Source organism: Solanum pennellii, chromosome 1, assembly GCF_001406875.1.
Source record: "Solanum pennellii chromosome 1, SPENNV200".
Classification (NCBI taxonomy): Eukaryota; Viridiplantae; Streptophyta; class Magnoliopsida; order Solanales; family Solanaceae; genus Solanum; species Solanum pennellii.
In genome coordinates this window covers 57,153,973-57,180,420 of record NC_028637.1, presented here as the reverse complement: position 1 = coordinate 57,180,420, position 26,448 = coordinate 57,153,973, and the positions used below count along the sequence as shown (strand labels likewise).

At 34.5% G+C, this 26,448-nt stretch overlaps 1 non-coding gene across 1 annotated transcript; it reads left to right on the top strand.

Annotated features, from left to right (window-relative positions):
• The first annotated feature begins 3,206 nt into the window (after window positions 1-3,206).
• Window positions 3,207-3,313, top strand: LOC114075785. Its single transcript, XR_003576173.1, has one exon. It is a non-coding gene; the product is annotated as a small nucleolar RNA R71 (small nucleolar RNA).
• The last annotated feature ends 23,135 nt before the right edge of the window (window positions 3,314-26,448 follow it).

The following is a 26,448-nucleotide window of genomic DNA, read 5'->3' as shown; positions in this document are numbered from 1 at the left end:
TCTCCGAGGACGACGATGCCGAATACGTTTGGGGGGTGCTCCATGGTCATGAAAAACTTTGTATCAGACTATGAGGTTAATAAAATCTTAAGATTGATGTCTCATTGAACTACATTTACGTAGAGTCTGGTTCATGGGTGTGAAGCGCGCCACACTTAGGAATGAGAGATTATGTGAAGCTTTGGAATTCTCACTTATTGGTAAATCTTGAAAGTCATGCTTCAAGAGTTTTAACTCTACGTGTCCCTTTTGTACTTATAATCCTTTTATTTTGGATATAGGAAATGACTACCAGACGTGCAGACGCATGGAAAGTGGAGGAAGATTTGGCTAATGCGGGAGTTCCTCCCCAAAATAACCAAGTTCCTCCTCAAGAAAAGCAAGCTCCTCAATAGGACCAAGACCTGGTAATTCTTCCACCTATGACGGATTTTGTGACTTTGTCTCAAGATATGACTACCCAAGCACAAGATATAGCTACTCAAGCGCAAGCCATGACGGCTCAAGCGAATCGTGATGTTGGACCCCGTGTTCAACAAAATGCTAGCACCATGGTTTCCCGCTTGAGGGATTTCACAAGGATGAAACCTCAAAAATTCTATGGGTCAAAAGTGAATGAGGATACTTAAGACTTCCTCGATGAGATCAATGAAATCTTTTATGCTATGGGTTAGACATCGAATGATTATGTCGATCTAGCCTCCTATCAACTCAAGGATGTGGCTCAAACTTGGTATACCAATATAGAGACAATAGGGCTTTGAGAAAGGGTCCTATTACTTGGGAGGTTTAGAAGGACTTTTCTTGATAGGTTCTTTCCTAGAGATAAAATGGAGGCCAACATAAAACATATATATTTCTAGGTTGATGGTTCATGCTCAACAATTCGAGGAGACTCGACTCAAGATTAAGTATAGGGAGTTTAAGAGGGCCAAGTATTTTGAAGAAAGTACTTGCAAGGGTAGGCTTGAGATTCAAGACAAGCCCAGGTTCAAGAAGAGGGTTTACAACCAATTTCCTTCCAATTTTTCAAAGGCTAACAAGGATATGGTGTCTAACCCTAAGTCCAAAAATGAAATGATGTCCAAGTGTGCTATTGTAGACTATCGCCTCTTATGATGTTATTGGTAGTGTTGACTTCCATGTTGTCTTGGAATGAGTCTTTTATGAGGTCCATGCATTATGTTGAGTTATATGTATAGCTTGTATTGTCGTTATATGATGTGTCTCTATATATATGTATATGTGTTAGGTGTTAATGAAGATTATGTGGATGTTCACCTTAAGTGTGGATGGAGTAATAGGACACTATTCATGCATTGCACCAAGTGTTACTAGAGGGTTACCTAGGGGTAAAGTACTTAAGTTAAAAGAAAGAATAATGTCATGAAATTCTAAATGGGCCCTAAATGAATTATGTGGCTTTATGTGATGTTATGTATAGTATCCATGCATATGTGAAGTATATAAACTATGTCGTACTTATTGTATCAAGGTTGTAAGAAGTTTTACAAAAAGGAATGATGCATGGTTTTCTAACCCAATGTCCTCTTTAAATGCATATTTTTGCATGGTTTCCATACTTAGTGCATTCTTACACTAACACCATTCTTCTGATGTTTTTACACATTGTGATGACTAGAGGATGTCTCTTAAATTTAAGGGCTTGGATAGCTTCGCCATGTTCAAGGAAAAGGATCCTTTTGTTTCAAGGATTTCCTATGTTATGTTTTACTTAAAGTATATCTAATATCTTAGTTAATATGTTATGTTGATATCGTGTCCCTATTGTATTCTATTGATGTCGAGTCTAAGATGGAGAAAAATACTTACTGTCTAACTATGCGTTATGACTTCTTTTACATACATATATGAAGTGATGTTCTAGCATATCATGTGCTACGTAATTTTTAAATTTTCCCCAAAAATTTCTTAGGACAATACAATGAATGATGACTATGGGCTTATATTAGACCTACGAGAGGTCAAGTACGCCATGTTACTTCTAGTAGCTGCTCCCCGGTCGTGACAATTTGAGCATGGCAATGCAGGATCTCTTTCTTCTTTATTATCTCCTTAGTCATAATTGAACAACAACTATGAGAAGCTTCGATTATTTCAAAATTCAAGCTTCTTTTTTGTGACTAACTCCTTGATAAACTTTGCGTAACCCATATTTTCCAACAATGCCTTAACTAGAGATAAATTACTCGATAATATCCTGAATACCGTTAGAAACTTCTTGAACTTTTGATCCTCGTTCTTCTCTTGAGGCGTTGGGAAAATGGAGGAGGTGATTTGGGTTGAGGTTAAACCATTTTTGGGATCGGATAGCTTTTCTCCACATCTTTTTTTACCCTTTGGCAATGCTTTGTTGGATGAGTACTTCTTCTTCCTCAATACCTCTGTCTTCTTCATGAGCTTGAGCTTTGTCATTGCCCATCACATCACCTATCACTACCTTTCAACTTTGTGTCACCATAGATAGACCTTGGTTATTGTGTTGAAAGTGAACTCAACTGTCTTTTAATTAGCTTGATTTCCTTTATACCTTTTAACAAATCATCCTAACCTTCAACTTATTCAAGGATGCGTGACAACAAATCATTCACTCGGGGACTATTTGCACTCCTTTTTGGCTTTGGGATCTCTTTCAATTAGGTGTGTTGTTCTTCATGATCATCCTCTCTTCTACAATAATCACTTTGCTCAGCCCATTCTTTAGAGTATCTTGTTTGCTCTTTCTCTTTGTGAGAGTTCAAACCTTGATTCCCCACCTCACTATAAATAGAGCGGGTGGAAACCCTCCTCTTATATATTGAAATTTACACCTTGATTCACCCTTGGCTTTGAATTGCCTTAGGAAGAACCCTATTCAACTCTAAACACTTCACTTGCTCCCTTGTGATTTTTCTCATTATCTAACTCATGCTCTTGCAGTAGTTCCATTTGGGATAACATATTCTCTATGTTCCAATCCCTTTTTATTTCCTTATCACGTTTGTTTTGAGTCATTCTAAAACAAAAGGGCGAACTTGGTTTTCATGAGTTTACCAAGTTTGATTTTTTTCCTCATGTCATCTAGAAGAAATGAAGCCACCTCAAATGATTGCAACAATATTTCCCCTCGAACCAATTGATCAACCTCCAATTTATTTAAAGAATCAAGACTCTGGTAAAACTATTGGAGTAGCAAATCGTTTAGTAGTCCATGACTCGGGCATTTAAGTAGGAATTTCTTAAACCTCAACCTGGTTTCATGGATGGGTTCACCCTCCAATCAGTTAAAACATTGAATGTCATATCTGAGTTTCATCATCCTCAACTGAAGAAAGAGCCTTGAATTGAATATCGTGGTGAGGTCATCCCACGATGTTATAGTATTCATTGGTAACTCTGCCAACCTTTTGTTAGCTTCCCTTATCATAGATAGTGAAAATAACATTAGATGGATTGATTCTTTTGACTCATTCTTGAATGAAAATGGGCTGCAAAAATCTATAAAAATTCTCATATGCTCATGTGAATCTTCATGATTCAACTCTCCATAGAGTCCCTTGATTTGTAGGAGATGGAGAGTTGTGCACGTGACATCAAATATAGGATCCTTTATATCTACAATCGGCAGATTGCACCAATTCAACTCATTTGGATTGGATTGTGCACACTATTAACATCATCAACATCGTCTTGGTGACCTGCTTGGCTACCATTCATCTCTGTCCCACTCATTCTTTCATATACTCATCACAACTAACACAAACACAAGACACCATAAATTGAATGAACTATACCCGACAATTGCACAAGTTGAACTTTGATAAAATAACTTTAATCAATGATACTCCCCGCAAGTGGCACTATTTTGATTTAACGTTTCAAGTAATACTAATACTAATCTAGGTCTTCAATTATTGTAAATCTGCATAAAATCCAACTAAATGAGTTGGGATCGATCCCACAAAGACTAGTTCTTTTTCAAGGTCAACTATGTAGTTATAACAATGAATTTTACAGTTGAAGGAATGAAATTTCTAGGAAATCATTAACCAAGTTCAAAGATACAATCACTATTCCAAGCAAGTAGATCGTCGACAACAAAACAACTTCACCAATCAAAAAGGAACAATCAAATAAAGAGATAATGCTTAGGAGATTGACTAACCAACTGCAGAGTTCAACTCAACAGGTGTAAATCACTACCAACAATGTTAATTCGTCATGGGTAGAACGGACTGTAGTTAAGAATTTTTTCACTCGAACAATTATCTTATTTTTCCCAATTTTCTTTTGAACATAAACACAATCAATAAGAAGACTTGCCCACAATCTCATTAAATATACTCTTTCGAGCTATATACAAAGGATGAATATCCAGTTCCACTTTCTCAAGTTGAAACCATCATGACCCACTAGTCATGGATTCTAAATTACTCCCTTAAACCTATACTTCTCTCTTGAACAAGCATAAAACTCTGAATTATATTGAACTAAATATGCAATATCGGAGTTAAACCTTAGTAATAACTCATACCCGCTTCAAATTAACACCAAAATTCACTAATTAATTACTCTCATTAACTCAAACACAACAATTGGTTACATTGTCAAACCCCCATGATTGGGGTTTTAGCCAATCACAGTAAAAGGAAAATAATTCAATTCATGCTACATTTTCCGTCGCTGGATAAATGAAATTTAAAAGTCAAAAGTGAAAAATATCTTCTCTATTACAATACCCAACTAAAAAACGTTGCTAAAATTACTTGAAATCAACAATATCAGTCTTCGTTATCTATCTTTTTGTTCTTCACAATTTCTGAATGCTTTCTCTTTCTTCCATAAGTCAGTTTATACTAATATAAGGTGTTACTTTTGAAACCAATTAGCGAGGAAAGTCGGGCTTTTCCAACCATTTAACGACTCGCCGATCATCCTTTTCTCTCTTTTTTTCACCTTTTGATCATTCAAGCACCATAATTTTAGGCGATCAAAATTGAGATCACCGATCAGTTTCGCTGTGCACCCTTTTATCTTTTAGCTCAACATTTTGAGTTCAAGTTTGTTTCACTCAAAACCTTCAGTGACATGGTCATCCTTTGCCGATGCATAGGTGAGTCGAAGATATGAAATATATATCGCCTAGGCTCTTCCGATTTTAGGCTCAGTTTTTGTAACTTTGAAGGATCAATGAGTGTCTTGGCGATCCACTGAGTTCTCTTGGCGATCGTTAAGGATGTTTGTGTTGTCCGTTTTCCATATTACTGACCTAGCATTATTCCTCAACCCATATACCTGAAATTCAAGGATTTTCGTCAGTTAATGTCACATATTTAGTATTTGAGGGCACTAAATGCATGTAAAAAAAGACCTAAATGAGTCAAAATCTCAAACTTATCAAGGCTCGTTGTTCCAGACGATGCATCACCAAGAATCCTCCCCCATTGCCTAGTTGTCTGCCTCCTGGTGTGAGTTACTGGAAACCTGGGCAAGTCAAAGGTCCACTTGTTTAGTGGCAAAATGCCGTCAACGAGCTTCAACATGAGGGTTTGCAGAATTTTAAGTTGGGTTACTAAAGATCTTTTCATGTTTTCTTAATTTGATACTACGTTGTTTTACTCTTCACCTAGAAAAGTATATAAGCATTATTTTCCCAAAATTCCCCGGCATTAAATCATCCTCTCAAGAACCAAAAAGAAAATCCAAGATCATCTCTTAAATATTTTTCTCTCTCTAGAACTTGAAAAAAAGAATGATTTTTATAGTATCAAGCCCAAAACTCCAATCCTGTAGAACTTATAAAATTTTTAATCAATGTATGATGGATTTTCATTCATGAAATCCTGTCATCCATGGCGTCCCCATGATTTCCCCAATTTAGAAAAAGAATGCGCCAATACTAGTTAGGGTTTCGTCTAATGTTATGGGTATTGATCCAATTGAGTGAATTATGATTGTTTATTATTTAACTAATAGAACTACATGTTTTTAGGATTAAAATAAATGTAGAAATTTCAATCCTATGATTATAGGTTAGAATTGATATGATTAGGGTTGTGCTACGAAGGAAAACTTTGTGGGTTTAGTTATGTCTTTACAAAATCGATGAATTATGATTACAATTGTTTGAGAGAAAAGCATAAACAATTATTATGAGATATAGTGCTTTAATAGTTAAACCTAGATTATAAATTATTGGTTATTGATGTTGTGGTGTGGAAGAGATACTTCCCACAATTAATTACTAAGAATAATTTAATGAATGTGAAAATTTTACTTACATGAAAGATTCTGGGTTGAAAGGATTATTCACCTACAATGAATATACAATAAAAGACTATGTAATTGATGAGTCTTGAGGCGACTACCCTTTACCTTTTGAGAAGGATATTAGGTGATTCTCATATTCCTTAAAATTGAACAAACGGTGATTCTGCACATGCCTATTAGGATGAATTGACATGGAGGTGAGTACCCTTGATCGTTATGAAATGATGTTGAGGCGAGTTTCATATGATGTGATAGTGGAGGAAAGTTACCATTATCTTAATGTAAGGCAAAAGGTGAATACCTATTAGCCTTTATAAGTTACGCAAAGAGGCGAATCCCCATATCTTAAAAAGTAAGTTTTCATAATGTGATGAATTTATGAAGATGATTATCATGGAGTATTTCTATATATGCCTTCCCTGATGTAAGTTTGACTAGAGCGGGATGACCTAAGTCTTGGCTAAGGATAAGTGAGCTTACTTAAGGAAGTATTCCTCTTTTATTATGATGCTTAGTATTCCTTGATTATGTTTATGCCTTATATGTTATGTTCATTACTTCTTATATTTATGTTTTTATGCAAGCTAACATATTTTGTACATTATTGTACTAACGCATATTCTTTCTTACATTGCTTATCAAAATTTAGGGTTCGAGGATCTTGATTCACACACTTGTGTCTAGGCTCTTTGTTGAACAAGGAGGTGAAGTTTTGGTGATTCCTCGTAGTATTCGAGGATTGGATCACCCATTTCTCTTTTATGTATTTCTTTTCATGTTGGATTATTGTATGGACTACGTCCCAATATTTTATCTCTTATGACTAGAAGATTTGAGACAATGATGTTAGACTTCCGCATTTTATGAAAGAATTTGATTGTTATGAAAAATATTATCAATTTTTATACATTTTATATTGCTTTATGTTATGGTATGCTAGAGTCTTATATGAGGCCTCTCTGGGTCTTATACGTTTTGATACATCAAGGGGGTGATACTTGGTCATGATAATAAGCTTTACTTTCAAATCCCTACTAATTCATCATACATGCTCCAATCTCAAGAAAGTCATATATATATGCTTCAATCTCAAAGAAATCCATCATGTACTTTATCAATCCTATTATATTACAGCTAAATTTGTAATTCACCTTTCATAGTATAAAACTCATTTGCGTCAATTTCATCATAGAAACATGGGTAAAGCACGGGTTCATTTAAATTAATCCAAAAACTATGTAATCCTATGAATTCATGCATAAACAATCATAACCCAATCATTTGAAACAAAATTTATCATGAGACACAACTCTAGAAAAAAACCTAACTCTATTTGGGCAATTTCTACTTTTTAATTGGAGAATATTAAGAGATCCATTGATGAAAATATTTCATGGATGAAAAGCTATCATACATTTAAATCAAATCCTACAATTGCCTAAGGAATGGAGACTTGACCTCGATCTAGCATGATCTCTTTCTTCTTCTTCAACTTATGGAAAGAGAAATATCTTGGAGGAAAAGAACTTTGGTCTTCTTTTAGATCTCGAGATAATGGTTCAAAATTTGGGAAATATGGGTAAAATTTTTAGATAGGGGTCGTAAGCTTGTGTAAAATCTAGTATAGAATTAAAATAGTATGAAAAGACTTTTAAGTCCTTGACTTAAAAACTAGGAACAACTCATGTTCGATCTGGACCAAGGCCACTAAACGACTCGCCAAGTGACCCTTTAGCTCGCATAAAATTACAGCAAGTCGACCTAAGAGCCAGATAATTTAGGTGATGGCGAGGGGAATTTGATAGTACACCGAATGGAACGGTGAGCTCATCATGGATATTTTAAAGTTCCATAACACTAAACATTGGAACCCGGCCAATAGGCGAGGGGGTTCCACTTGGCGGATCGCCAAGTCACTCGATTTTCATACACTCCTTCACCGATTTGGCTAAGGAAGTGAATACTTACTCCTTTTCTAAATTTGAGGTGTTACATGTGATCCTCAGTATAACGACCCGAGGTACTCCCTAGGCATCACACGGTGTACTTCACCTCTCGAACGTCTTGTACAAGACTCTTAGCATTCACAAATCGAATATATATGAAAAGTAGTGCGAAATTTAAAATTTTTAACAATAATAGTCAAACTATTTTATAAAACGAAAGGAAGAAACTCAGTCTCATCATAAGCAATCTTAGACACATGTCAATATCATGGGGTCAAATCCCTTACATCAATTTAAAAAAAGAAATTATAATCTATTAACTAAAGTCATATTCCATGTTCTCGAACAGATGATGACATGCCAATCTTGAGAGAAATCTACTTCCCAAGCTTTAACTTCAAGAAAATCCACCCATTCCACTTACACTTGTAGACATAGAAAAAATATGGAATTAGCACATTAAATGCACTAAGTATGATGACCATGCAAGAAAACCATGCTAAAAGGGACATTTATTTAAGATATGATTTCATGCTATTTTAGTAGAAATCTTTAATCATAAGAGTTTAATAGAAAAAATACAAGTGAACAATCAGATATAAGAAATATTCCATATTCAACAAGTAACCATTTCATCACTTTAGACCCTCTACCTAAAGTTACTCCAAGACTCACTTGAGAAAGACATAAAGATACTACATATACACCCTCTTCAATCACACCTAAGTGATCCTCAAAGTTATCCCAGATAAGAACCATTCTATTAATCTTACGTTTACGACGTGAACATTATTCATTAAAGTCATTTAATAGACAAGTAAGGGACTTCCCATAATGGTCTTGGAAAACCTAGGGAACTCATTCTAGAATCCTCAAAGCCTACTCGTTCCATGTGTAGATAGCATCACATTCTCCTACCTACATGTTGTAGAACCTATCTGACACTATAATGCACATCACACATGATGAGACTAGGCATTAAATGACATAGACTATACTAGCAAGGTATGGAATCCGGTGTCATAAAGACCCCACACCGTGGAAGGTGTTCTACTTGGAAAGTGTAGAACTAGGACATATGTCATGATAGCACGTGCCTAAGGGATATCAAGGGCTTTGTTGTACTCTAGTCTCATCTAAAGTGGAGCAACTACCACAAGCATATCCACTCGGTGGTTTGCCTTTGTTCTCATAGAGTCATTCATTCACACAGGTGTATAAGAGAAGGCACCATCACTATGCTCTACCAACTAATATTACCATTTCCAAGAATGGGTCTCCTAGGGCTTCCAATTAAGTTATATTAGGATAGCTCTTATGACTTTCTTAGATATGGCCGCATGTAGTTCCCGCCAAGCTATCTCTAAGTCCATCATTCCACTCAAGAAGGAAGCACCATATAGGTCTATTCTTTCAAGTCTTATTCTTTTCATTATTCAAGGCTTGACATTATTAACTTTCTTTTCACATTCAAGGTTCTACATTCATAACCTTTTTTTTTCATAATCAAGGTTTTATGTTCTCTTAGGGTTCTAGACTCATCAAGAAGGAGAACCATGCATAGGTCTACCCGTTCAAGGCATACTCTAGAATACCTCATTTAATCATTCAAGGAATGGTACAAACTTTAGGTCTACTGATCCTAGACTTTTATTCACACACTCATTCAATAGAATTCAAGTACCAAGTAGGGACAACTAGTTTACTAACACAAGATACATCATCATTCTATAAAGGCTCTACATAGCCCCTCATCATCATATATCAAGAACTAGAGATGAACATTCAATCATATCATTATATCACCCATACAAGATCATATAGACATCACATGAGCACCATCACTTTATATATTCACAAGTACCATGTCATGATAGTACCATAATTCACATAATAATGCCGACAAGGCAATGTCCATATCATTTATATCAAGTAAACATCGCCACCATAAGTGAACCATCCCAATCAATAACAATTCATTATAAATTCTATACTAAATAAAGGAATTAGGTCAATTCACTACCTTCCAATAGCCACAATCATCATTCTTTATCATTTCCAACAAAGTCGCATGAGAAGAGATCTTTCCAATAACAATGTGCATAAGAATAGGGCAGCATTTCATTCATATCAATTATCCAAGAAAACTCAATGTAGAAATCAAAATTATAAGGTAAGAGATGAACGATTCCAACAATGATCAACATATAATTCAATATCCCATAACAATCGAAGCATGAATTTAACATAATTATATCATAATCAATATATCCACTTTAGAGCCAAAATTTTGAATTCAAGGAATACATAGGTTCATGGAATTTTTTTATCATAAAACCATCAATTAACATTGAATACTCCACAAATCAGCAATCCAAACCTTTTTATGCAAGAACCTATGCTTAGAATTCGAAACATGGTTTTAGGGTTTTTGAGATCTTTTGAAAAGACTTTGAAATTGGCTCCTTGAATGAGAGAATAATCAAGGATGAAATAACCATACATTATTTAAGTTCTATCCACAAATTAGGGTTGAAAACTTGGAGAATTTGGCCTTCTTCCTTGAAGCTTGAAGTTCATCAATGGAGGATCTACCTAGAGAGAATTTTTGAAAGAATAGAGAGCTTATAATTTTATTCTTATTGAGGGTTGGGTTTTTATATTAAGGTAATGGGTGTATAATAACCAAAAATCAATATATATTACGCCACCAAAATACCCAAAACACCCCTAAATTAATTGGACCTTTTTAAACAAGTGAAACTTAACTTAATTTTCGGAATTAATGTCGGGGAACAAATCCGCGTTTCTTTTGGAAATAAATTTTGGGACAGTATAGTCCACGATAAACCCACGAAGCGGACCAAAACTTTTTCCCATGGTGAACCTCGCGGACTTCTTTCTTTCACGTACAACTTCTTGCTGCCTTGGGCAGCCTGTTGGCCAAAGGTTGGGTCCTCTTCAAGGAGCCTTAGGTTTGTTCTTGGGGAGTCGTAGCCTAATATTTTTTCCACAAACATGTACCGATAGGTTTTAGGGTCATCGCCACTGATTTTAGAGTCCAAACAACACCTAAAAACGCATATAGCACACAAGACTAGTTTCCAGACGTCTTGGTCGCCCTTTGACGTTTGACTTTAGAACTCTATAAAACTAACTTATAAATCTATTCTTCACAATTTATGTACTTATTAACTGATTAAACCCATGTGAGGCTCTATTTTATCCTAGTTCACTTTGAGGGTTATTACATTCTTCCCTACTTAGAAAAACATTCATTTTCGAATGACACTAACATTCTTAAAATATTATAAAAGTTCTAAGGATCATGACTAGAATCTCACAAACAAACCATATCAAAAAAAATAAACACATAGTTAGGAGGAACATCAACTCCACATAATCAAGAGACTCAAAATACAACAACAAAGTAGGAACACCATCCACAACTTGTCATGCAATAACACTACTTTTATCTTTTCACATTGGAGGAACTTCCTTCCCCATATGTCATCATTCTCATTACATTATTTCTAAGAACATTATGCACATTTATAATAAATCACAATCATGCAACATTTCAAAAAGTTCATTGTTCTTATAAGTTAACTCATGCAACATTTAGGCAATTCATTATAGATGCACATCAACATGAGAGAACATCATTGAGGCTCATTTTACCATATAAATATAACTTTATGGAAACATGCCAAGATTGTAAGGGAAACATGAACTCATTTTTCACATAGAATTCCTAATTCATGCACATTATACTAGAAAGTTCTAACTCTCAAACTTGAATATAATATATGAGAAGAGATAAGATCCATTAACCAACTATTCACAATACCCTCCCACTTCGATGGAACCCATCAACTTTATCAAGAACAACACAAAAGGGAAAATATAACTTATCGGTACGTTCTTTAGGATTTGCTTCATTGTGAGCTTGGAAGTAGTAGAAGTGATTCTTCTTTTGTTCACCAGCATCCGACCATTAGAAGGAGATTTCTTGGCCTCTCTTCATCTAGCCGCCAAGGTAGAACAATCTCTCACCTTGTGATCATCTTTCCATAACCATAGCATTCACTATTACGGGATAGACAGTTCCCAAAGTGCTTATTACAACAAGTAGAGCAAGTAGACCTAATATTTTGAGAATCACCACCCCTCTCATGGTTAACATTAGGAGAATTAGGGACATTTTGGTTTGGATCTCTCTTCGAAAGCCTAGGTTAATTCTTCCCATCAGTTCTTTCTCTCATAAAACCTCTACCCCTCATTTAAAGCTTAGATTCCTCAATGGATTGAGAATACACCATAAGTGTAGATAGATTCATGTCCTTATGGATCATTTTCGTACAACACACTTCCGTCACAAGGTTGACAATACCGGTCACACACCACTCATCTCATCTCTAGGGTTAGAAAATAAAAATGAAGCATACTTAGACAATAGGGTAAATTTCACGGAATACTCCTATAAAGTCATGTTACCTTGACAAAGACTTATAAACATCTCAACCTTAACTTCTTTCTTCTAACGGGGAAAGTATTTTCCTAAGAAGGCTTCCTTAAAATCTTCCCATTCTATGTGACCCGATTCAACCGGCCTACTGTCTTTTTATTATGTGTACCTTACTTGAGCAAACTACCTCATTGGTATAAAGATAACTCCACCTTCTCCTTAAAAGTAACCCCATAGCACTCAACAACTTATAAACACCATCTAAAATCTCTTACGGATCCTCTCCCGCCTTAGATCCAAGAAAAGTAGGAGGATTCATCCTCACAAAGTCTCTTAACCAAAGGTCATGTTACTCTCAATAGAATTCATCCTAGGACCTACATCTCGATTCGCTTGAGCCTACGTGGCTTGGTCTAGGTAATGAAGAGATCCTATAGCTTCCTTATTAGTCATATCCGGGGAAACCACCAAAACAACATTCCTTGATTAGCTATAGTGACTTGTTCACCTTGGGAAGGAACTCCCCCATTCACCACTACCTCATCAATTCTTCTTGCGGGCGTCATTTTTGTATCATATCTTATAAACACAACAAAAGAGATTAGGAAAAGACACTTATAACCTCAACTATATGGCATGATACAACAATAATGAAGAATGTGAAACTTCTATGGTTCTATAGCTTCTCTCTCATAGATGTGTCGTGACTAACCACTGATGAATAAGACTCTACTAGATGTGTCTTTATGAGACTTTGAATCCTAAAGACTACTTCATAAAGTGATGCTCTGATACCATGTTTGTAACGACCTGCGTGACACGATGTACTTGACCTCTTAGAGGTCTTGTACAAACCTCTTACCTTTCATTCATCTCACATATATAAAAACTAGTGCGGAATTTTAAAATTTTCACCATAATAGTCAAACAATTTTATAAAACAGACGAAATAAACTAAGTCTCATATAAGCCATCTTAGACACAAATCAATATCATAAGGTCACAATTGTTACATCAATTGAAAATAAATGTATACTCTGTTATAAAATCATAGAATAGGAAACTTAAACATATTCCATGTCCTCGAACATATAAGTACATATCAATCTTGAGAGAAATATACTTCCCAAACTTGAACTTCTAGGAAATCCTCACTTTCCACGTACACTTGTATGCATAGAGAAACATATGAAATTAGCACATTAAATGCACTAAGTATGGTGAACATGCAAGAAAACCATGCAAAAAGGGACATTTACTTTAATATATGCTTTCATGCTATTTTGATAGAAAACCTTCATCAAAAGAGTTTAGTAGACATAACACAAGTCAACAATCACATATAAGAGATATTTCATATTCTACAAGTAACATTTTCATCACTTTAGACCCTCTACATAAAGTTATTCTAAGAATCATTTGAGTAAGACAAGAAGAAACCGCCCATACACAATCATGAAGCACATCTAAGTGATCCTCAAAGCTACCCTAGATAAGAAGCTTTCTATTCATCTTAACTTTACTAAATGAACATTACTTATTAAAGTCATTGAAGAGACAAGTAACCAATTAGGGGACTTCTCTTAATTGTCTTGGATGACCTAGGGTAATCAATCTAGCATCCTCAAAGCCTACTCATGCTATGTGTGGATAGTTGTCTATTCCACAACCTACATGTTGTAAATTCTATCCGATACTAGAGTGCACATCCCACATGAAGAGAATAGGAATTACGACATTGGAAACACTAGATAGGTATGGAATCTGGTGTCATAAAGAGCGTACACCATGGAAGGTATTTTACTTGCTAAGGGTAAAACTAGGATATATCCCATGTTGACACATGGTTAAGGGATATCAAGGGATTCTTTGAAATATAGTCTCATCTAAAGTAGATCTACTACCACAATCATATCCACTCGCTGCTTTGCCTTTGTTCTCATAGATTCATTCATTCACATAGGTGTATTAGATAAGGTACCATCACTAATATCTACAAAATCATAATACCATTTCAAAGAATGGGTCCCTAGGGGTGCCAATAAAGGTCTATTAGGGTAACTTTTATGACTTTCTTAAAAATGGTAATATGTCGTTCTGGTCAACCTATGTCTATGTCTATCATTCCACTCAAGAAGAAGGCACCATATTGGTTTATTCCTTCAAGGCTTATTATAAACCTTCTTTGTATTAATCAAGGTTTCACATTCTTAACCTTCTTTTCACATTCAAGGTTCTACATTCTTAACTTTCTTTTCATATTTAAGGTTTTACGTTCTCTTACGGTTCTTGACTCATCAATAAGGGGCACATGCTTAGGTCTACCGGTTCAAGACATACTCTAAAATACCTCTTTTAATTATTCAAGGAACGGTACAAACTTAAGGTCTTCCGATCCTAGATTTTTATTCACGCACTCATTCAATACAATTCAAGTAACAAGTAGGGACAACTAGTATACCAATACAATAGACAATATCATTCTATAAAGGCTCTCCCGAGTCCTTCATCATCATATATCAACAGCTAGACAAGAAGTACATTCAATCATATCATTATAGCATAGAAGATCATAAAGACATCACATGAGCACCTTCACTTTATACATTCACATGTACCTTATCATGATCATACCATAATAATGCCGACAATTCCATGTTCATATCATTTATAGCAATTAAAACTTCCACCATAAGTGGACCATATCAATCAATAAAAATTCAACATCAATTCTATATTAAATAAAGGAATTAGGTCAATTCACCACCTTCCAATAGCCACAATCACCATTCATTAGCCTTCCCAAAAATTTCACATAACAAGAGATCTTTCCAATAACAATGTACATAAGACAAGGCCAACAATTCATTCATATCAATGATCCAAAAAACCTCAATATAGATATCAATACTATAAGGCAGTCTATGAGCGATTCCGTTAATGATCAACATATAATTCCATAGCTCATAACAATCTAAACATGAATTTAACATAATTAGCTCATAATCAATATACCCATTTTAGAGCAAAAATTAGGAATTCAAGGAACAATGGATTCATGGAATTTTTTATCATAAAACCATAAACTATCATTGAATACTCCATAAATCATCAAATCAAACCTTTTTATTCAAGAACCCATCCTTAGAATTCGAAATAGGGTTTTAGTGTTTTTGAGATCTTTTGAAAAGACTTTGAAATTGGCTCCTTATGTGAGAGATGAATCAAGAATTAAATCACCATACCTTATTGAAGTTCTATATACAAAATTAGGGTTAAAAACTTGGAGAATTTAGACTTCTTCCTTTGATCTTGAAGTTCATCAATGGAGGTTTTAACTAAAGAGAAAATTTTAAAGGGAAGGGAGACCTTATAATTTTTTTTTATTTTAATTGTGGATTTGGGTTCTTAATTAGGGTAATTGGTTTATAGTGAATTAAAATAAATATATAATACACCCCCTGAAATACCCAAAAGACAACTACATTAAATGAACTTTTTGAACAAGTCAAACTTAACTTTAATTTTTGGAATTATCATACAGGAACAAGTCCGCGTCGCAGAGCTTTTCCTACAAGATTTTTGGAAATAAACTTTGGTACAGTTGAGTCCGAGACATTTCCACGACGCGGACCAAAACTTTTTCCCATGGTGAACCTAGTCCGCGATGGGGACTTGTTTCCTTCATGTACAACTTCTTGCTGCCTTGGGCAGCTTGTTGGTTAAAGGTTCAGTCCTCCTCAAGGACCCTTACGTTGGTCATTGGGTAGTCGTAGCCAGAAATTTTGACCCTAAACATATCCCTCTAGGTTTTAGGATCATACCCTCTTATTTTTGAGTCGAAACAACATCTAAAAACGCATACAACATACAAGGACACACTAGCACACACACAAGACTAGTTTCCAGACGTCTTCGTCGTCCTTTTACGTTTTACTTTAAAACTTACCTACAAAGATTATTTTCACTATTTTAACAATCTTTTATCTCATTAAACCCATGTGAGGCTCTAGTTTATCCTAGTTCACATTGAGGGTTATGACACTCACATTTGTAGATATTTTGAACGAGACTCCTACCCTTTCTTACAACTTCTTAATAAGTATCGGAAATGAGAGATAGTTCTACTCCTCTATAGCCCTCATCTATATATCATAGACTATAAACAAATCTATATGTATGTGTTCTCGATAGATGAGTGTGCTTAGCAAGACTTCATTTTCATTTCAAAGGATAGACTCATTTTCGCAATGGTATTATGTTTTTGATGATGAAGCCAAACTAGTGTCTTGATACCACATTTAAAAAATTAATCTCAGTAAGGGATCAATCAGCCATCCAGGATAGAGAAGAATTATAAATCAAGAGGGAAAGAGACCTATTAAAGGAGTCCAAGTCATGTGAAATCGAGAGTAAGTATAAATCATATTAAAATATCGATATTCCCAGTGCAGTGCTGATTGACCTAGCATCACATAATACTATCTTATCGCGCACCTCAAATTCTTCAAGCAACTTCTAAACAGTGCCTTTCCACTTCTTTGAGAGGGCCTTACCATGTGCAATGTATGATTCTCTCACCCAAGAAGGAGTGTTAGTGGTTTATTTGTTTTGTGAATCTCTCAAAACTGAATGGTTCCCACATAGTTGGGTAGCCACTCATGAATACATCTGTGGAAAGACATCTCTCCTCAAGAATGGTTCTCTCTCCAGAAGCGTTGAGCCTATTGATTGCCCTTGGACAAAAAATTGAGAGAATTCTACAAGAAGGTGCTAGTGTGGAGGAGGGCTACACGAATTCGTATCTAAATATTGTCCTCTTACTCACCACCACCTTTATAATTGTACCTTCTCTTGGTTATATTCTTTGGAGTAGTGGATTGTTGATGACAAGGATCGTCAGAACGCTAATGAATGGATATTCACTTGTGTCTATTTAAAAGAAGAGGAGAGGGAGAGTCTTTGTTTGACTCTGTATCATGTCTAACTACTTTTTTCCCTTTGTTCATTACATTACTTGAAAAGCACACATTCAAACATAGGTTTTTTAAGGTTAGTTAAAATCAAAGGCTCATTGAAACATAGTTCAAATATTATCCTACAATTTTCTTAATGAAAAGGCGAAACACCAAACAAGATCGACGAGCTCCGGTGAGTTTGTCAAATTAGACAGTAGAAAATATCTCAAGAATCAAGCACAAAGGGCAGATTCAATTCCAACTTAATGATTCGTCAATTCAACTTCAATGGGATAAGTCAAGTCCACTGGAAATAACAGTGCAAATTGAAAAGACACAAGCACAAAGGGCGATGTCCTCTACCACTCAGTGATTCTCCAAATGGGTTTGCCGGTCTAAGACAAATTTTTTAATGGGATTGTACCCAAGATCATATATATGCTAAAGAAGGTAAATAGGGTTTATTTGGTGATTTTCCTAACCTTTTTTGATAGCTAAGACAAGCTCGCCAAACAGGAAGTGTTCAACCCAGTGCCTAATTTTAACAAATGAACCCAATATATACAACAAATACGAGTTCTCTCGTATTATTACAATCTACCTATACGTTTATTTGTAAAGGAGTACTCATATTTCCTATGGCTATTCATATGTATTGCACGAATTGATGATTTCCCTTAATAAAGTAGTCACAATGTTTATTATTGGGAAAGCTTATGCAATTAAATCAACATTGGGTTACTTACACTTCACCCACATCCAACTAAAGCCAGACACAACATAACTATTAGTTTAGTTTCAAAATTCAACCTACAAAATCATGTTCTGTATTCTATCAGCACAAACATTCAAATAGATCATGGGTGAAGTTCAAATCGAACAATGTCAAGCTAACCATGAAAGTTAACAAACAATAAAACTTAATGAGTTCAAGTTTACACCCAATTTGTATTTAAAAGCTTAAAGTTCTCAACAAAAATTTAAAATCGACTTTCGTAGGAAGAACAAGTTGAAAAAATCATGGGAATATGGTAGGGTTGACATGAGATCAAGGAAAACACACTCCTCATACTGTGAAAACACGCACTAAAGACTAACAGTCACAAAAGGAGTAATTCAAGAGAAACTAGAGGAAAATACTTTAAAATATCAAAGAATTTTATTTTTGAATTTGATAATACTATTGGCCTTTTTATATGAGGCCTGTTTGTCGATCACTATTAACGAAGCCAAACATGTTCGACAAATGTCTGATTGGAACTCAAGTTTGTCGAACATGCCTGAACAAATACTAAACCTTAGGGTTATTCAGCGAACCCAACGAAGTTTACAGAGTGCACTTTGGTGAATATCCCTTGGAGCTCTAATAGTTGAAATTTTAAGTACATTTAAAGGCATGTTAAATCTCAAACGGACTAGTGTGAGCTCACACAATGCATTTGGTGTATCGCTATTAAGTTCATGTTATCGCTTGTGCTTCCCTTTTCAATCTTTCAACTTCTCCTTTACCTGCATTCACAATGCACGCTATTGAAAACAATAAAAGTAAAGACTTATTTTACCTCCCAAGAAACGTCTTATTTAACGTTGAGGGATGACATATTTCTTAATTACTCAACAATAATTCTTAGGGTTTGGGATGTTGTCACTAGACAATGTTCCATTTTTCCTTTGATTAAGATAAATAGAGATTTGGCACAATTAATTCTCACACTCTTCTCGATTCTCTTTGCTCAAACTCAATTGAAGAGTAGGAACTTGGTCCTTTCTAGTGTACCATGCTCGGTTGACCTTGTTCACGTCATCTAGAAATAAAGCAGCCACATCATGAGGTTGTCTCATCAATCCACCTTGGACTAACTAATTAACCACACCTTTAATTACTAAATCAAGGCTGCAATAGAAGTACTGCAGCAACAATTTTCCCAGAATGTCATACATTGGACATTACCAAAGTAAATTATTGAACCTCGGCCATGTCTTATATAAGGTCTCTCCTCCAATTCGTTTGAAATTTTGGATCATGGTTAAGAATTCAACTATCTTCGAAGGTTTAGTTGAATATGTCCAAGAAGTCATCATTAGCTCCTTCATGAAGTGATAGAATCATTTGGAATTCTTCCAACCATCCTTTTTATTCTCCCAGTAGAGAGAATAGGAATAACCCAACCTTATGGACTCTTCATACATATTCTTGAACACAATGGTCCACACACATCGATGAAATTCCTATGGTGTTCATGGGTATCTCCATGAGATACACCGCCTAGATATCCTTTTAGTTTGAGAAATTGTAGCATTGTTATAGTAATGTGAGAAATAGCCTCCCAAATATGGGAGGTATTCGATGGCTGACGTGGTATGAATTGTAACAACCCTAAAAAATGGATATACTAAGTGATACTTAATGTGTCAAGAATGCCTATGATTAGACCAGGGTTCACACAAATTGATGCGCGTATAACCAGACTTCGGAACCATTGCTACATTCAAACCATATAGGGCTCTCGAATACGAAGAATTACTCGAAAGAGTCTTTACCGGACTTAATAAGAAGAAATCTTAGGTTTGGAGGGTCTAGGGTTAAAATAGTCTTTTTCCAGGCTAAGGTAAATATCGTAATTACCCAAAATATATAATTAATTATTTGATTAAGAAGGTGGAGAGGTAATTTGGGAGATAGAGCTGAAATTGAGCGCTTGAAGTGAAGTGTTGCTTCACCCTGGTTCGAACATAGGTGGAAGCAATGAATTAATGTGTTTTTATTTAAGCTATTGAATTAATATAATTAATTAATTATTATTATTCATTAGCTTATTTAAAGTAAAATAAAAATCAGATTTTTAATAATTGAGTAAACCTTATTTGACTAAGTCCTAAACTAGACTCCTAAGCCTCCTATAACTCCAACTCTCTCTCACGTTTATCTCTCCATTCACACGTTAAATCTCTCTTCCTCTCTCATAAAACAAATTCTCTGCAAAAATAAGATAGAAAATAAGAAAAATAAACCAGGTTCTTCAGACTTGAAGAACTCACACGAAAATATAAGAAAACAAGCTAAGTGAACACGTTAAGAAAAGAGAGGGCTTTTCCGTCAAAAGTTTTGTGTTGAAACTTTTCTTGGACGTGAGTTTTGGAGAGGGTTTGGCATCAAGTTCAAGGTTTTCACGCCAAAATAAGGTACGGATTTTCTTCTCTCTTGTTCCCTTTCCCAAGAGACCCCTTAAGTTTTATACTATTGATTCAAAAACTATGCTTCTTTCCCCTCTTGCATGCTCCTGTCACTAGCTCCCAATGTATCGTAGGTTGGGTATGATTGCAGGTAGAATTAGGTATATATTATGTTTTCGTGATGAATATTATGATGTTTGTGTACTTGAAATCGTATAAAAAGATAAGCATGTATTCGAAATTTTGTGCAAGTGTGTCCATGTGCAAAAATATTACAGTAAAGTAGGTCTTGAGTTAATATTTCAAGTTTGATATTGTTTTGGTTGTCATTTTATGTGTGTAAACCTATGTATATCGTGATGCTCATTAAAATGAAAGTGTGGCTGATTTTAGTATCAATATTTTGGCTAAACAAATCTATGAAAATGCACCCCAAAAATGTGTTAAAAGATTTATGAATTACCTTAAGATTTCAAGTGAAAATGTTATTGACAATAAGATAAAAAATGACTAAAATTCCAGCCAACTTTCAAGCTTAGTTTAGGCTAAATGAAGAGGAATAAATCTTGAAATTTATTGGAGAATAAAGGGGTGAGGCACCCAGGATTCGAACCTGTGACCTCACCCATCTACTGCCTTGAAATCGCAAGAAAAGAAATGGGACTAGGGGGAATCGAAATGGGTAGACTGTCTGAAAAAGGAGAGTGCAAAAATTAAATAAATAAAATGGGAGGTGTGGGAATCGAACCCATGACCTCCAGCCAATAAATGAAGGGAAAGAAAATAAAAGAAAGGAAGTGTGAGGCGTGGGAATTGAACCCACAACCTCAAGGATGGAAAGGGGAAAGGGGAGAAATAAATAAGAAAATAAAGTGAGGTTGTGGGGGCTCGATCCCACAACCTCAGTGCCAAACGCATAGTAAGTAAATTTTTAAGTAAAAATAAAATAAGGAGGCTGTGGGGGTTCGAACCCACAACCTCTCTATCACTAGAGAAATAAAGAGTGAATAAAGAGAGGTTGTGGGGTTTTGATCCCACAACCTCTTACTATAGGCGAATTGGGCAACACAATTTTTAATGAAAAATAAAAAGGGGTTGTGGGGATTCGATCCCACAACCCTTCGGCCAAATAAGAGGAGAATCCAAGGAGAAAAATAAAGATATAATGTTGATGTTGGGGCTCGATCTAGGGTCCCAATGTCATGAAGACTAAAAATAAAGTTAAGGAGAAGTGTAAGTATTGTCCAAGGGGTTCGAACTTGGGTTCACTTGCTCAAATTTCCGTATTGAAACATAAATCATACGTGAATTAAATGTTCAAGAATAATTCCACCTACTTAGATCAAAATCGAGATCTTGTCATACATACAAGATACATAAGTCTTGTACGCCATAATCTTAGGAAGATATGAGCCACTTAACAAACTTTTAATGAAGTCTCATGTCTTGTATGTATAGACCCATAAGTCTAGCATACGATTATAAAAAACTGAACCTAAGATGTATGTAATAAAATGATGAAACCCTAGAAGAATTAAGCACGAGTGTAAGCTACACTACATGGCCAAGTGCATTGGCATATGATGAAATGAAAAATGAAATGCTGAAATGAACAATGAAACAATGAAACCCTAGAAGGGTTCAGTAAGAGTAACACACAAATGGCCAAGTGCATTGGCATATGATGAAATGAACATTCATGTAAAAAGGGGTGGGTAATTATGAATATCAATTGTGATAATGTAAATGAATGTGGTGACAACATGATATGAGGCTAATGTAAAAGATGAGAGTAATCTCAAATGAGCCTAAGTACATGTTACCAAAATGTACTCACCTATGAGAGTGTAAAGTTAATGAAGAGACCAGTCTCTATGAAAACTCTAATGAAAGTATTGAGATTAACACACTAAATACTAATGACTATATGAGAAATCATCTAATAAGCTATGATGTCCTCATACTAGAAGCCATCTTCCATGACGTATGAGTTGAATGTAATGAAACTTTATATTGAGCATCGATACACTAGCTATGACCGTTGATGCCTTCTTTCGGGAAGGGCAGAGGTTCACGTAACTCTTATGAGATGAGACTGTCTGGCATGCCGGGTATGGGTCTCCTTATATCTCCTAGTCTTCGAACCTATACTGCCAAAATAGGGATCTGGCGGGGTTCAATTCCCATGTATGCTAGCATGTTTTGGGACTTTGGCCGGTGATTCCACCTCTTTTCGGTGTGGGGTTTCATGACATTGAATTTCATGATGCTCACATGATATATATATCGGTTAAAGTTAAAGTTCCCAAAGAATGATTGAGGCCAGCCTTAAATGATGCACATAATGAAATGAACGATACCAAACGTGTTAGGATAGGATAATCAAGAGGTGAGCTAGACTCAAGTTATGACACTAGGTTATTCTTGATCATTGCACAGTGAACCCGATGAAAGTCTTAAACTACATCCTAGGTATAGTTGGTTTTCACACTAGCCTATGAACGAAATGGAATGAAGTTCATATTAATGAATGAAGCAGACTCTGTGTTTGCTAAAGAAGGCTCCCTAGTTAAGGTCCCATATGTTGAGCCCTCATTTTGGGAAGTCCTAACGTCAAGTCCATGATCCCAAGGTCTCATGGCATATGAAAGAAGGATATGAACTACCTGATATGATATGTGAAATATGTTATGTGCTGTTTGCAAAATGATAAGTTTGATGATGCATGTTACACTCATAGCATGCCTTTCCAAATCCAAAGTTGGCAGGTCCATTGACTTTCCTATCAAAATTTGGCAAGTCCACTGAATTGACTTTAGATAAATCATGTTCTTAGGAAAGAGCTATTCCTTCTCATGCATGTCTTTGGCGTGTGCTTACATATACCCATACTTAGTACAAATGTGTACTAATTCCATACAAATATCTACTTTTAGGTGCAGGTACAGGTGGACATTAGATCTTACAGTACGACGTTGCAGCTATCCGGAAGTGGAGCTTTCATCCGGCTATGGTAAGCCCTCTTTCTTTCGAGGCTGTCTACTGTTATTATCTACCTTAGATGTAGGCTTTAGCTAGTGGAGCATGTTCCACTAGTGTTTCTTTCCAGTTTTATTTCAAACTTTGTATTGATGCCGTTTGGCAAAAATACTTTTAATGCAATTATGAGTTGTTTCTTTCATTTGATTATCTCTATATTAGATGGTTGATTTGTGAACGCCTATGATGTTAAGTTCAAAATGTTTATCATGAAATAAGAAAAGAAAAAGTTCAAATTTTCCGCTAAAATTAACCTAGATGAAGTAAGAATGACTTATGTAGGCTTGTCTGCGACCTTTGAGAGGTCAACAACGCCGGTCTCGTCTGGGTTCTAGATTTCGATCGTGACATGAATGACGCTCATTTTCATGTCATTTTAATCACCCATATTTTCATTTTTACCATAGTCACTGTCGTTTTCTCTATTATGGTCACTCATTGTATAAAACCTACAAATCAGCCAACAACTATACAAAACAACAATGTATTGTAATGAACAAAATTAAAATATAATTTCTCGATTAGGATTCTCAACAACCACTCCCCCGGTGTGGTGACATTTTTTGCGACACTCAAATATCCATCTTACAACCAATTAAAAGAGATAACAGTCGAAGTAAATAAAAACACAACAAAAATTCAGGGTGGAATCCCACAGAGGATGGTCACTACAACATAGTCTACTTTTAGCTACAAAAGTTAAGTTGCAAATTCAAAAGCCGTGGTTATTATTTAGTAATAGCTACAAAATTTTAGTTTTATAGCTATTTCAAAATTTGTAAATTTTCTGAGCCACAAAAATTAATTTGGCGAATAAAAATCCTCAATTTTGTTACAATTGCTAATAATTGTGGCAATAACTATATGAATAGCTACAACTTTATTGCTACTATGTAATTTTGTAGTTGGTTCAAACTTTTTATCACACAATTAAAGTTATGAACTCTTTAGCCACAATATATTATTTGAAACAAGATGATGTTGCTAAAGAAATATTTTTGCTTCAAGTTATAAAAATTTGTGGCAATAGTTTATTGATATAGCCACAAGTATTTTGTTATAGTAAATTTTTTTAGCTAATGATTAATTATTGCCACGAGTTCAAATTTACTATAATAATAATAACCTTTAAGGCACAATAAATTATTTAAAATAAATTATTATAGCTAAATTAATATATGTTGAAAAGTATGGCTAACGGTAATGATATAACTATTGATTTACCGCTTTAATAAAATTTTGTAGCTAATTCTTTTGGGTCACACATTGTATTTTGCTATCAATGATAATTATTTAATCAATATAAGTTTAATTAAAACAAATTATTATGGCTAAGTAAATATTTTTTTTGCGTACTAAAAATATGACAATAATTGGTTGAATAGGTATAAATATTTGTCATGACTAGATGATATAGCCACAAATATATCATTGTGTTAATATTTTGTAGCTTAAATTTATTTTTATCGTGGGTTAAAATTTCCGCAACAATAATAATCTTTAGCAATGTCAAAATATACCTTTGTTGATTTTAATTGATTAGTCATATCAATTTACACAGTCTTACTTGTAAATTCAAATATAGTTCAAATAAATAGATAATTATATTTAATTGATTTTAGTTAATTGGTTACATCAAATTTAAACAAAACTTCACCAAGTCTCACCTTAAACTTCATTCTGATCAAGTGCTTCCATAATTATTAGTTGTCTCAAACGTGTTCCATTGAAGTATTACATTTGTCGACCTATTGTAATTGAATGCGTTAATCATTCGATACATTTGATTTTATATATGATTTTATTTGAATAAATAAGTTATTATATTAACTTTGATCAACTGATTATAGAATATTTAAACAAAACTTTAACAAGTACACTCGGGTTTATCAAGTGATTTGAAAATTGTTAGTTGACTCGAACATGTTTCAGAGAACGTTATCCATCAATTTAGTATAAATAAATGTATTAATAATTCGATTTGATTTTATAGGCATAATTTCAATAAATAGGTAATTATATCAGACAATTTTTATTAATTAACTTTATCAAACGTAAGAAAAGGTACTTAACTATGTCTCAATAAAGCTCTATCTTGATTGTCTCCAAAATTATTATTTTTTTGAGAATTTTTCTTTGTAATTCGTTTTGTTTATCAGATCGTTCAATTAACTTAATTTTACAATGGCTTATTTGTAAGTTTCAAATATAACTTAAATCAATATATGATTATATTTACGTTAATTAACTAATTATACTAAATTTAAGCAAAATTTCAATAAGTCAAACTTAAGTTTCATCCGTGTCAAGTGAATAGAGAATGATGATTTTACTCGCGTATAATCTTCTAAAATAATATAATTATCGTTCTAATTTAATTACAGTTGATCGTCATTCATCTCAAATCAATTTTAAAGAATCTTACTTGTGAGAATCAATTATAATTTAAATAAATAAGTCATTATGTTCAATTATAAGTATTTTGAGAATTTTAAGTTTACTCAAAATTAATCTATATTGATGATACCCTTGTGATATACTATTATTTCATATTTATTAATAATTTATATATATATATATATATATATATATA